The sequence below is a fragment of the Triticum aestivum genome, chromosome 1D, assembly GCF_018294505.1.
Source record: "Triticum aestivum cultivar Chinese Spring chromosome 1D, IWGSC CS RefSeq v2.1, whole genome shotgun sequence".
NCBI classification, from domain to species: Eukaryota; Viridiplantae; Streptophyta; class Magnoliopsida; order Poales; family Poaceae; genus Triticum; species Triticum aestivum.
In genome coordinates, this window is record NC_057796.1 from 212,052,106 (window position 1) to 212,065,863 (window position 13,758).

A 13,758-nucleotide genomic window follows, 5' to 3' on the forward strand; every position below is an offset into this window, starting at 1 on the left:
ATGGAGGAGGAGGAGGTGGACTTGGGCCTTGGCGGCCCCGTCCCGGCAACAGATGTTGGCCGGGAGAGGACCGCTTTTTCTGAGGCCGGCACGGGTAAGTCATCCGATTTCTCTTACTCTTCTTTCTTCTCTTCTGAATTTTGGTCTTGGCTCTGCCTCATTTCCTCCTTCAACATCCAGGTTCCCCCTCGGTGGACCAGGAGGACACCGACACCATCATCAAGGAGGTTGTCGCGGACGCCATGGCTGAGGCTGACAAGGTCGCCACCAAGGAGGCCGCTAAGACCGCGGCCAAGGATGCCGCCAAGGGGCTTGCCGGAGAGACCGACGAGGGTGCCACCGAGGTGGCTGGCAAGGCCGCTGCCGAGGATGAGGTGGTTGACGACCAACCCTCCTCGTCCGCCGCCTCCGGCTTAGGCAAATACCTGAAGGTGAGCGACGACTTGTTCGTTCACCTCCTAGGGACGGCAAGCACCAGGGCGCCGGCCGAGGGGGAGGTGTTCGATGATGAAGTGTTTGCCGCCGCCGGGCTCGAGGTCGTCGAGGAGCCTAGCGTCGATGGCGGTGGCACCCGGGAGGAGCAGCTTCTCCGGGCCATGGGTGCCAGCTTCCGGAAGCTGCAGGCGCTCCATCGCACTCGCCTGGACAAGGCGAAGTCCAGGGAGGTGGTGGCGGGGCAGGCGGAGGCGAACGTCAAGAAGCGCGTCGCCGAGGCGCAGACCTAGTTCTACTAGGCCCACGAGGAGCTGAAGGTCGCTCAAGGCGAGCTGGCGCAGCGCGAGCTGGAGCTCCTCCTGAAGCAGGCCGACATCGAGAAGGCCCGGGAGGAGGCGAGGGAGGAGGCCTCCAAGGCCGAGGCCGCCCGTTCCCAACGCGAGGCCGAGCTGAACTCCCAGGAGGAGGACCTTGCCGACCGTGAGGCGAAGCTTGCCGCCACACTCCACGGCAAGGATGAGGAGGCCAAAAAGCTTGCCGCAGCGTGGACCCGTGAGCTGAAGGACAAGCACAAGGAAGCGCTCGACGCCCAAGCCCTGGCCCACGGCAGCAAGGTGAAGGAGCTGGAAGTGGAACGGGACGACTTGAAGGCCAGGGCTGATCAGCTGGTGAAGGAGAGGGACTCGGCCACTGCGCGTTGGTGGTGGCGCAGGACGAAAACCTTGCCAAGGCCGAGCGGCTCTCCCGTGCCAACGACTCCATCGATGACCTGAAGCTGAAGCTGGAGGGTCTTGAGAAGACGCTCGCGGAGGCCAAGGCCTGGGAGGGAGCCCTGTCCAAGAGCCTGGTGGAGGAGAAGCAGCAGCGGAAGAACGACGCCGCCAACCACGCAGATTACGTGAAGGGCGAGAACATCTGGATCGGCCGCCTTGCCGACGTCGCCAACAGGATCACCAAGCAGTTGGCCGTCATGAAGATGCCGGAAGTGAGGTACGCCCCGGAACCGGACACGAGCCCCAATGCCAAGCTGACCTTGTTCTTCTAGGGCGTTCTTGGTGCCCTGGAATGGCTCGAATCCAACCGGGCAAGCTCCTTGGCCAACGAGTCCCGGATACTTTGCCAGTGTGCCATGACCAAGGTCCTCACCAAGCTAGCATACTAGAACCCCGACCTCGACTTCGACGCCGCGCTGGACAGCTTGTCGGGTGATGCAGACCTCCCGGTGCTCAAGGAGCGCATCGAGCCCATCATTAGCTGCGTCGGCGGAATTCAGAGGATAGAGGGCCAGCGCCGGGATTAGGCACCCCATTTCTCGTTGCCGCTGCGGGTTCACTACCAAGACAATTTATATCTTTAGTTAGAATCGTAGCAACAGTTGATGCAATATAACTCTGCAGTGCTTTTAAATTTGACGCATGTTATTCCCCTGCTCAACCCTTCCTTGTATGTCCACCCTACGCCAACTGGGCAGGCTTGCCGGCGCGCGAACCCAGCCGCAACGCCTTGAAGGACGGATCCTTTAGCGGCCGGCAGGGTGTGCTTGCCGCCGTGCGAACCACCTTGCCATTCTCAGCGCGGCCGCTCGAACTGTCGAGCGGACTCGAGACAGAGCAAGAGCGTTGCCGATAGCGGAAGGCCACCCTGCCGTTCTTGACGCAGCCGCTCGACCTGTTGAGCGGACTCGAAACAGACCAAGGGCATTGCCAATAACAGACGGGCCGCACTGTGTGCATGTTTTTCATACAAAGGAAAGATCTCCGGGGAGGATAACCTCATATAAAATGGAATTACTCGAAGTTTTGCATGACTTAGCTTTTTGTCGTCGTGCGAACGCTTGTTGCACCTGCTGAAGGAGCTGCTCGCTTGGTCGCCTTCTTCTTTGGAAGACATGGGGATGAGGAGCTGCTCGACCAGCTGCCAAACCAGATTCTCACTACTGAGCCCCCTACCTGGCGCGCCAAAGATGTCGGTGGGAAACGACACCTATGGGATCATAAGAATCCCTACTACGGTTGCGGGGCGCGGGGTGGTGAGAAGAGCGGGATCAGCAGTCGGCACAAAGACACCAATCGTTTACCCAGGTTCGGGCCGCAGAGATGCGTAATACCCTAGTCCTGCTTTAGTGTGTATATCTGTGTTCTTGGAGTTCTTGAGCTAGCTACAATGAGCGCAACTTGCCAAAAAGTCTGAATACTTCTCCTGGATGCCTTGGGCCTCCTTTTATAGGCAAGGGGATCGCCACAGTGGCACACAAGAGGTGGCATCGGGGTACTGTGGTTAAGCCTATCGCTAGCTATTACGGGACAAGACGCATTTAATGTGCTTCTGACGTGTCCCCTTCACTTTACCGCCGCTTCGCCCTGCCTTGACACGCGCTTGGGCCAGCGAGGCGGTCAATGCCATGTAGGCTGGCAGACTGCTGAGGTGGCGCGGTGGTAGGGACTTCATGAAGATTTGCCTGCCACCACGTAGGCATGCGCTGAGTTGGCCGAGAAGCCTCATGACGACACGCAGGCACCTGCCCAGCTGGTGGGCTGGCAGCTGCATGGGAGCGGTGGCAGAAGCTTGGCGGGTGCGGGCCTGGCCGTGGCCTCGCGGACATCCTTGGCAAGGGTCTTGTCGTGGCGTTGCGGTCGTCCCCGACAAGTATCTTGTCGGGGGTCTTGTGGGTTTCCTCAGCAAGGATCTCGCCGAGGTTCGTCGTCTTCTAATCCTCTTCTGATTTGGAGTGTTTCTTGTCTTCACAAAGATCTGCATGCCATCACGGAGGCGCCTCCCGAGCCCAGGTCCCAACGTGGTTGGTGACGCTGGAGAAACTGGGGCCCAAGGCTGGCGCACCCTGCCGGCGTCAGGTAGGCTGCCTCAGCAAGGTCCTTGCCGGGGCCGTGGAAGCCGCCCCAGCAAGGGTCTTGCCGGGGGAAACCACTCCGCCTTCTTGCTCTTTATGCCTCTGTCTTGGCGTTGCTTTGGCCTGTCCCGCGGCTTTGATCCCCTGCCTCTGCCCTGCTTAAGTGTGGCCGTGGGCGCGGCTCTGATTGCCCGTGCACAAATAAGGGGTACAAAAGAGCGCCCCTACTTTGGTACACCGACAGTTTACCCCCTGACTGCTGGGACCCACCAGCTACATCTTCACACGCAAGGAAGTGTGTCCATATTACGGGCAAAAAAAATGATTCGCCCCCCTAACTGCTAGGACCCACCAGCTACATATTCACACGCAAGGAAGTGCCTGACAGTCGGGACCCACCGGGTCGAATCGTACGTAGCGTTGTCATTCTGGTCGCGAACGTGTACGTACATACTGGTCGATGTAGACGCGCACGTGTTGTAGTAGAGGCGCGCACATAGCATGTACACGTACGTACTGCGGTCAGGGTGCAAGAAAGTAAATACGGCCACGTACGTACATACGGGCGGGGTCTTGAACGCCTACTCACGTATACGTACGGCCAGGGCTCATGTACATGGCTGGGTTGGAACGGAGAAACTGCGTCGTCGTGTTCATGGGGAGGCAACGGAATGCGTCGTGTTCATCGGGAGGCAACGGAACGCGTGGGAGCCAACCGGCTTGGACGGAACAGCCGATGGAAACGAGGCCTGGCGTACCATAGATCGGAGGAAACGGCCTTGTGTTCGACCGGCCACGTTCGAAACGGGATCCTGTTCATCGGGAGGGGTCTGGCGTACTGCAAAACGGAGGAAGTGGACTAATGTTGGACCTCCTATGGTCGGAACGGGGTCCTGTTGATCGGGAGGGGTGTGGCGTACCGCAAAACAGAGGAAACGGACTTGTGTTGGAGCGCTACGGTCGAAATGGGGGTCCTGTTCATCAGGAGGGGTGTGGCGTACCGCAAAACGGGACTCCACGGGATACTGTTCATCTCCGCCGTCTACCTCCTCCAGCCTCCACGGGCTACTGTTCATCCACCGTCGACCTCCTCCAGCCTCCACCTGCGACTGTTCATCCACGGGCTCCTGTTCATCCAGCCTCCACCGGCTACTGTTCAACCAGCCCTCTCCACGGGCTACTGTTCAACCACCCCTCCACGGGCTACTGTTCATCCAGCCCTCCACCGACTACTATTCAACCATCCCTCCACGGGGTCCTGTTCATCCAGCCACAACCGACTCGATCTGGGTCCTGTTCATCCAGAGGCAACACCACGGGGTCCTGTTCATCCACGCCCACCGGGAACTGTTCATCCAAACCTCCCCCCAGCAACGCTCAATGTTCATCCAAACCCCCCAGCAACGCTCACTGTTCATCCAGAGGCAGCATCAATCGGCTTCAGTTAGTAGCAGTAGCGAAGGAATCGCTCGATCGCTCGGGTTCAGTAACGCGTAGCCTGCAGTGCAATCGCTCGGGTTCAGTTAGGCGACGCCTCGCTCGGGTTCAGCTAGAGCACAACACCTCGCACCCACACGCGTACGGTACGAGAGAAACGCGCATCGCTCGGCCCCCGACCACCCACCGTAACTGGGAACTCCCCGATACTTTCCTCGCCCTCGCTTCTACCACGGTTTTTTCCATCATGGACGGCCCAAAGAATGTCATGCAGCTGCGTCTCCGGCCCGCCCAGGAAGAAAAGCCCATTTTCTATCATGATTTTTTGTCATAGAAGTAGGAGCCCACCACATCTATGATGATACCGGGTTTTGTCACAATTATCGTCATAGAAGTGTCATAAGTATGACAGAAAAAATTTCGTTCGGCCCAAAATGTCACGGATGTGTCGTTTTTTGTAGTGCTAAACGGGAGGCGTGCGAGCCCAGTCCGGTGCGCAGGCTTACCGAGAGGTGTGCAAGCTGTCCTCCAATGTGCAGGGTCACCGAGAAGCGTGCGAGCTGTTCAACGCAGGATTTGTGCATCTCTTCAAAGCAAATGGTTCAGATTGAATACGGTATGCAAAGCCAGACTTCGGCGCTAAGCCAAGAGAAAATGTGCCGAGTAAGATTTGTACATCCCTTCAACGCAAACGGTTGTTTTGGATGACCCGTGTGCAACCACGTACAAATAATTTGGTAAGATTTGCATCTGTCATATTAAAGTCCAGAAGTATAGGAATGATGGTATAGGAATGCCAGAAGTCTGCCAGGCAGGCTCATCGGGAAGCTAGACAACCTTTGACCGTCGCCAGCCTTGCCCCCATTGGTCCGTATTAATGGCACGCACGAGCGGCCGCACCCCCCATCCTCGCCACACACACAATCCTCTCTCTCCGCCCGCATCCTCGACGCCGCTCTCAGTCCTCAAAGTTGGCACCCCCATCCTCGCCACACATACAATCCTCTCTCTTCGCCTGCATCCTCAACGGCGCTCTCGGTCCTCAAAGCCGTCACTGTATGAGGATGCCGCCGAAGCACCCCATTGGAGGGAGTGGCGATGCCGGGGCTACTGAAGCATCGGAACACAGCGTTAATATGGATACAGAGGTTTCCGTCGCCGCCGACGAGGTGGAGAACAAGGCTGCCAACAAGCGGAGGCGGGTCGAGAAAGAACCACAAGAGACTCCAGCAGGCCTAGACTTCATCAGCAACCTCCCTGATGATATGTTGACAGTCATCATATCCTCATCCCAATCAAATATGGGGCGAGGACAACCGCCCTTTCCGGTGATGGCTCCCCCTATGGCTCCTCACCCCTGTCGACCTCCTCGACGCCCACGAGCTTTTCCATGGCTATCGCAAAAGCTTGGATGTGTTCTCCCAGATCCTCGGCAGTCACCATGGCCCGATCAGAGGCCTTATCACGGGCAAGTTCCGTTCCAATGGCAAGGACCGAGCCAAGCTTGACGAGTGGTTCCGATCCCCCGCCATAGATCAGCTCGAGGAGCCCAGTTTTAATGATGGGCATATGCGCCAGCTACCAACGTCCGCGCTCTGCTTCGCGCCCACGCTGCGCCTCACCAAGTTCATGAACTGCCATCCCCCCCTTAATGACGCGCCCGCTCTTTTTCTACCATGACTGAAGCACCTCGAGATCATAGCCATCTGCATCCCAAAGGATGACATGGAGCGCCTGCTCCGCGGCTGTACTGCACTCGGGCGATGAATTAGTCGAGTACCTTCCCCATCACCTCCAGGACTCTCCGGACTATTTATGTGTGTTGCTGGTGCTGCAACGAGAGATCACAAAAGGTGGACCACAATATGGTCATTGAGGACACACCTTCACTTGAGAGATTACTTGTAGTTGATCAAACAAGGTCCAACAAGAATCAATGTCATTTCTGCTCCAAAATTGACAGCGGTGGGCTACTCGTCTGTCAAATACTACTACTTTCAGGTACAACAGTTGCCTTATACCTCTCCTTCTTGATATCAACATTATTTCTAGTTTTGAAGATGTATGTTCGTCTGTCATCCAGCAAAGCTTCACCCAGATTCTGGGCACAGTGAAGGTCTTGCCACTAGAATCTGTCGGCCCTAACCTGGACCAAGTTGTCAGTTGCCTGAGATGCTTTCTGTGCCGGAAGAAGTTGTATATCGAGGTGATGTTCCTTTCCTGTTAAATGTTAACCATAAGGGAGTTCAATTTTTTTCACCTTTTCCCAAGTTTACAATGACAATGTACTACGATTTCTGAAGGAATTTTGGAGGATTTCAGGACATACACCCCCCACCCCATATCGGTTGCTTGATTCATATGGTTACAATCCATAAGCATTTCTCCTTTGGATTCATCTGTACTAGTTTTCTTAGGGAATTTTTCATCCAATCCAACCTCTTGTGAAGAAGGCTACATGTTTCTAGATTGTAATCAAATGCCCATGTTAATCATGTCAGATTGAAGATGGCACGTTGGTGCATTTTACAAATCATGCAAACCAAATAGGCGTGTAGTAGTGTTCAAAACTGCATGTAGGCACTAACACGTTCTCTTCTTTTGCAGATAACAATAGGCCCGGAGGTGGATAATGTTTATAGCGACAATCACATCGAATGCCTGGATCTGCATCTCTCAAATATTACTTTGAACTCCTACTGAGGGACCTTACCGGAGATTACACTCGCCAGGTTCTTTCTTGCCAAAGCAAGGGTGCTGAGGGTACTGAGGTTGAACACACATTTAATTAGGAAAGATGAATGGTATGTAGATCAGAGCCGGCAGGTACTGCAGAATGGAAGAGGATCCAAAAAAGCTGAACTTCGTATTGGAAGAGCATATGACAGAGCAATTGGAAGTCATTGTGTCAAACCCATACATGACTTGTCAGCGGCTGATCCCTTTGCAGAAATGATGAGGTTTGCAATGTTCGAATTTGGGCATTGTAATCTTTGAATTTGAACCTTGCAATATTATCGTATTTGTTATATAATGTAATTGGATGTTTAATTTGGTATTGCAATCATGTCATGTTACAAGTATATATATGTTGTTCTTCTGTACATAGAGCGTAGATGTTCTGCAGACAGAGCATATCACATCGCACACGGACCGCACTAGGTAACCCGTCAGCGATGAATTCATCAATCGCAAACGGTTGTATACCAGCAAGCGTTTGCCCATAGTTTGTCTTATTTGCCACGTATCACTGTGCTGGCCTCTGCTCGCGTCCCTCGGCAACCTCTGCTCGCCGATAGGCGCCGTGGCGCGCTCTGCTCGCCTCTGTCGGCACGCTCGGCTTGTGGACAACTTTTCCTTGCGTGTTCAACTGCTATATTTATATATATGCTTTCTTGCCATTGAGGCGACCCCGGAGCACTCTGCTCGCGTCCCTCCGCGCGTGCTCTGCCAGCGGTTGGGCGTACGCACGATCACCTTACGGGGGCCCCATATGCATGCGCTTGCGCTGCGCACGTCGCCACACGATGTAGTTACGTGCGGCACGATGGAGTTAGGCGCTGCAAATTAGAACTACCATCAGGGCGTGCTGGTATTCCAGGTCGTCCGTCTTCCCCTTTAATTCCCGCAGCCATTATAACCTTAGTCTCTTCAACCTTTTGATCGCGCCCCACAACACAACAAGCACACCCACGACGACACATAGAGAGGGGATGTCTAGTGGCGCTCCAATGGAGTTTGGCGAGCATAATGTGGAGACCCACGCAATGGAGACAGATCTCTCGGTGGTGTACACTATCGACCCGGTCGTGGTGAACGACTACATAAACACCGTTGAGCAGTTGCTTGGTCAAGACACATACAAGGTGGTCGGCATCGACCTCCTGTACACCGCTGGTCGTCCCAACATAGATCAGAAGGTTGTCGTCGCCCAGTTGTGTGTGCGCCATATGTCCTCATCTACCACTCCTGCATGGCCACAGAGCCTTCTGACCGTTTTTCCAGGTTTGTCAACAGCACCGACTACAAGTTTGCTATGGTGGAAACCACCGACGATGTAAAAGCGCTCAGGGTTACGGGCTTGGCCAGTGAGAACCTTGTTGAAATCTGTGAGCACTACAGGGTCTGGGGCAGCACGAAGGACTCCCTGGTTGAACTCGCCTCGGCCATCATCGACCCATACTACGAAAAGATGAAGCAGGATGCCAACAGAACACGTCCGTATGCTGGCACGAGGCCTGGATGCGGCAACTGGATGAACCTCACCTCAGGTTCGCGGCCAAGAGCGTGTACACATGCTAAGAGATGCATAGGCGGATCGTTGACATGAGGAAGTGCCTCATTACCCAAATCGACGAGGCCGGATCGAGCCACAAGTAGAGCAAGCGTCACAAGAAGTAGATGATGATCAGATGATCGTTTATCCTAGTTAATCATGCATGTAATATATAGTGTACTTTGGTGTGTGGAAATGTCATGTGTGTAGTAGCCACCTATATAATTATGCATGTAATAGTTTACTTTGGTGTGTGCAAATTCCATGGTTGTAGTAGCCACCTATGTAAGTGGATGTTTAATCTGGTTATGCAATCATGTCCTTATAAGTGTGTGTGTGTGTGTGTATGTATATATATATATATGTTGTTGTTTTGTATGCAATCCCATCGCACAACACACACGTCTTATTAGCAGCAATTGTTTGTGTTATTATCGGTCTTCTCACACATTTCTGATTACAGACCTGTTTGCCGCGTATCACACACATCTTGTTATATTGAACCGTTTTTGTTATCTTGGCTCAATTCAAATACTTCATCCGAGTGAACTGTTTCCCTCTAGCGCACACACCTTGATCTGTCTGACCATTTCTTTTGTTCCACTTAATCACAAACAGTTCATCCGAGTGAACCGTATGTCGTATATCGCACACACCTTCATTTGGATGCCCGTTTCTGTTCTTCTGCCTCATCGCAAATAGTTCACTGAACTGAACTGTATGCCCTGCATCGCACACGCAACTAAAATCTAAACCGTGTTTGATGCATCCGTCATCGCAAATGGTTTGCACCTTTTTTGACGGATTTTTTACATCACTATTTCCGATTATTGCAACGCACACAGTTTCGTCGAAGGGTCTCTGATCGTAGTGTCGCGTTAGCATCATCCTGCAGTAGTGGAAGGAGATGGCTGCGGCGGGATTTGGTCGAGCGGCGGGGCCGACTCGTCAGTGAGAGAGGGAGGGGTGGATCATGTCGTCCGGCCGGATCTTACGGGATTCGGCTCGGACCTGGGTGTTGGGCCAGATCTAGCTAAGTGGGTTGCGGCAACTGTTTTCCTAATAAAAGGATTTTTCCTTTTTTTGAATTACAGAGAGAGAAAAGGAAAGAAAAGAAATAAAAAATACTATAGGCATATTATATATCAAATTTTCAAAAAAAAGATTTCCTAAAACATGGACTATTTTTCACGTCCAAATAAAATCCACCGGAAATCTCAAAATTTAAACAGTGTTACTGCTTGAATAAAACCCAACCAAAATTATTTTTAAAATACCAAAATGAATTTAAACAGTGTTACTGCTTGAATACCGGAATCAGTTTACCCTAATTTCCATATATTCATTTTTAGGAAAAAAATATTTTGAATAAAAACCAAATCTTATATTTACTAGTTGGAAGCACCTTTCAAGTCTTGTCATTAATCCACATCATTAACATTAATTACACCGTTGGATTGTAGAATTTATGTTCGGGATTAAAGGAAAACATACGTAACATAGATGGTCCGGACGTGCCTAAAAAAGGCATATGACACGTCCAATGTTTGTGCAACAAAAGAAAAAAAAAGCATCCATCCGTGTTCTGAAAAGAAAAGGCAAGTCTCCGACCATAAAGAGTCTAATCTATATCTTCTATATCTATATATCTATATATCTATATCTATATTCTATATCTATATCTATATATCTATATATCTTCTATATCTATATACTACCTAAAAGAAATGTAAGGTTCCGTTTCCCCTCTTACGTTCCCCCTCTTCGTCCAACCCCTTCGTACGATCCCCCCTCCCCTCCAGCGATTTTTTTTCTCCCGACACCGGTTTTCTCCCTCTACCGATTTTCTTTTCTCCCTCCAATCGACTCTATCTTTGGTAAAGAAATAATTCACATAAGGCAACCAAGCGGAATCAATCAACAATCAATCAAAAAGCAATCAATTCATGCATGGCAATCAATTCATTCATGACGGTGATAAATCTCCTTCCTTCTTTCAATCAAACGTTGATCAATCTCCTTCTTTCAATCACTTCCTTTTTCCTATCACCATGGTTTACTTGGCGCCAATGAAAATGAAAATAGTTAGATAAGTCAATATACGTCCTTGCGTTCTGAACCATGAGTCGTGTTAGAAGAGAAATCGGGTCTTCGCACTCATGCCGATGGGACCCAGGATGGGCCGTCCTGGCTCGAAGAGGGTCATGGCACCACCGCTTGTGAACTTCGTTCCCGCTCCCGTTGGCCCTCCACCGCCGATCGCCAGGCAACATTTTATCCATTCCTTCTTTTAGTTATTTGCATTAGGAAATATACAGAATTGTGCTCTTTGTCAACCAATTGCAGACATGTAAGGTTCAGCGAAATAGAAAACCTACATATATACAGTAGAGGTTGGGACGCAACGGCAAAGGTTTTGTATGCTCGCATCAAACATACCCGGAGTGGAGCAGCCATCTTTCACGCCATCCTCATCGACCAAACTGTAAGTATTCAAAGAAGATATGCTATCAAGTGATCTGCTGATAATATATTCAACATGCTGCTAATGTATGCAATAGATTTCCAGGGGTTCAAAATGGATGCAATTGCATTTGATCCATTTCAACCGATCGCATATCGCTTCAGCGACAACCTACGTGCCGGCTCAGTACACTTATTCAAAAAAGTTGGTTTTGAACCAGCAGCTATGCATCTGCCAGTTGCATTGCCAGTGCCATGTGACTTTTACATCGTCCTCCACTCGCGCACTGAAATACTTCTTGCCAGGGCCAGCATTAACATCCCTTCATTGCCGCCACGATTCATTGATTTTATAGATGTCTACAGCCTCAGAAACAGGATGCTTGCAGATGCATTGTATCATCTCACAATGAATTTTGCTGACATGTAGTTGAGCCAGACTTTCTTAACAAATTCACATAATTTTTTCCCAGATGTCATTGGCATAGTGATGCATGTCAGCAAAATAATGTTACACAGGTCAGACGACCGTACCACACCATACCGACATGTGATGCATGGCAGTGGGCTAACATTTTATTGCTCAACCAGGAGGGAGTTTATCTACCTACGTGTCTGGGACCAGCATGTGTCACGCCACTTGATGCGGTGGGGACTAGCAAAGCAGGGGCTCTGGACTTTAGGTGCCACACTGCTTGAGGTCAACAGAGCACAACGTGAGTGCTTGTGTAATCGAAGAATGTTTAACATGACCATCTTATATAAAAATATGGATTGTATGTTGTTTTATAAACCTATTTTGTACGGTTCTTGAAAACGACATACATGAGCCAGCTTGTCTTCCAACCAGACAACCAGCAGTCCTACGAGCTGGCAGCCTGCCGTGCGGCACTAGGAGATGCTCAACCGGGCCAGCTTGATTGTTCAACGAATGAGCCATGTTCACGTTCAACGAATGAGGAGGGTTCAAGTCTGATGCAAAATTCACTTCGATGCTCTATAATGATGTTCAAATGTTATTATGTTCGCACAGCCACTTAGTGTTCATCGCCTCTAAAACAGCTTCACAAGGATCTATTTTTATAGTACGTGTTGTCATCATTATAAATCCAGCTAGATGAAAGAAATCAATGACAGATGAGATTCTGTCCGGGATCAACTGCTATATCTATGTTCTTTCCATTTTTTTTGTTTCCCCACTAATTCCTTGTGTAATAATGCGCATTAACTCTAATTAATTAATACGGGATCACTTTCCTATCCATGGTTGCATATAAGTCTGCTTGGCATACGAACCTCACGCACTCTTCGTGGCATTGGTTTCCTGCTGATCTGTCCCCACCTCCAATTCAATCAGCTCGACTATCAACCCGGGTGCCACGCCGCTAAGATAAACGCACGCAGACTCCTATATAATTTGGTTCGGTAAGACCTATAGTTTATTCATGTTTACCATGTATAATTAGCCCCATGTTTGTGAGCATCGACTCTATGCAAAGCGCATCCTGTTTACTATTTGGGCTTCAAGCATAATAGAATAGTATGCTTCAGATGAGGTTGCAGAAATACACGTACCCACATATAATCGGTGACTGGTTGGGAGAAGGGGGCCTCCATCCCTTTGCGATGCGCCGGCTGGAGCTCCTCTCCACGCCGCCGGAGCAAACTCCAGCACACAGAAACCGCTCAGCCTCCGTCTTCCGCGCGGACGCCGTCTCCCGGCCCGCTGTCACCGTAGCGCGCGGAGCCTACCATCAATGGCGACGGCCCACGCAGCCCCCATCACCATGGCCAAGACGTCCGCCTTCAAGGACGGCGGCACCACATCCTCAACGAGCACAGCAGGATAGATCGACGCCGGACGCGACATCGCCGTCGAGCATCGCGAATTGCCGGCGCGGTTACGCCGGCAAGGAATTCGGCGCCGACGCAGCCGCTATCTCATTCCTTTCCGTGAATGACGGCGAAAATTGGAGGATATTTTGGGTAGGGTTTCCACCGGTGCTGATTTTGCGATCGTGTTGTTGATCTGTGCCGTCCAGGGGATCGGACGGTGCGCATAGTGGCACAGCGGTGCTGGCAGGCCCAAGTTGGGCCAATTTAGAATGGATGGATGGTGGCACTTGATGTAATAGGCCGTTGACCAGATTAGTTCTCGTGGGTGGGCCAAATGTTATACTACGCTGTGTTTTTGTCTTGTACAACGATGCCTCCATTTCTTATATTTTCTCATGTGGACAATATCTAATGTATGGTAAACGGTCCTAAAAAATAGTCTGATGAAATGTTGTGACTCAAG

The 13,758-nt window shown here is 51.1% G+C and overlaps 1 long non-coding RNA gene across 1 annotated transcript; it reads right to left on the minus strand.

Annotated features, from left to right (window-relative positions):
* Nucleotides 1-10,943: 10,943 nt before the first annotated feature.
* LOC123181048 (uncharacterized) lies at nt 10,944-13,438 on the minus strand. The gene is made up of 2 exons (XR_006491467.1): nt 13,035-13,438; nt 10,944-11,479 (listed from the first exon to the last, which is right to left on the minus strand). It is a non-coding gene; the product is annotated as an uncharacterized lncRNA (long non-coding RNA).
* Nucleotides 13,439-13,758: the final 320 nt, after the last annotated feature.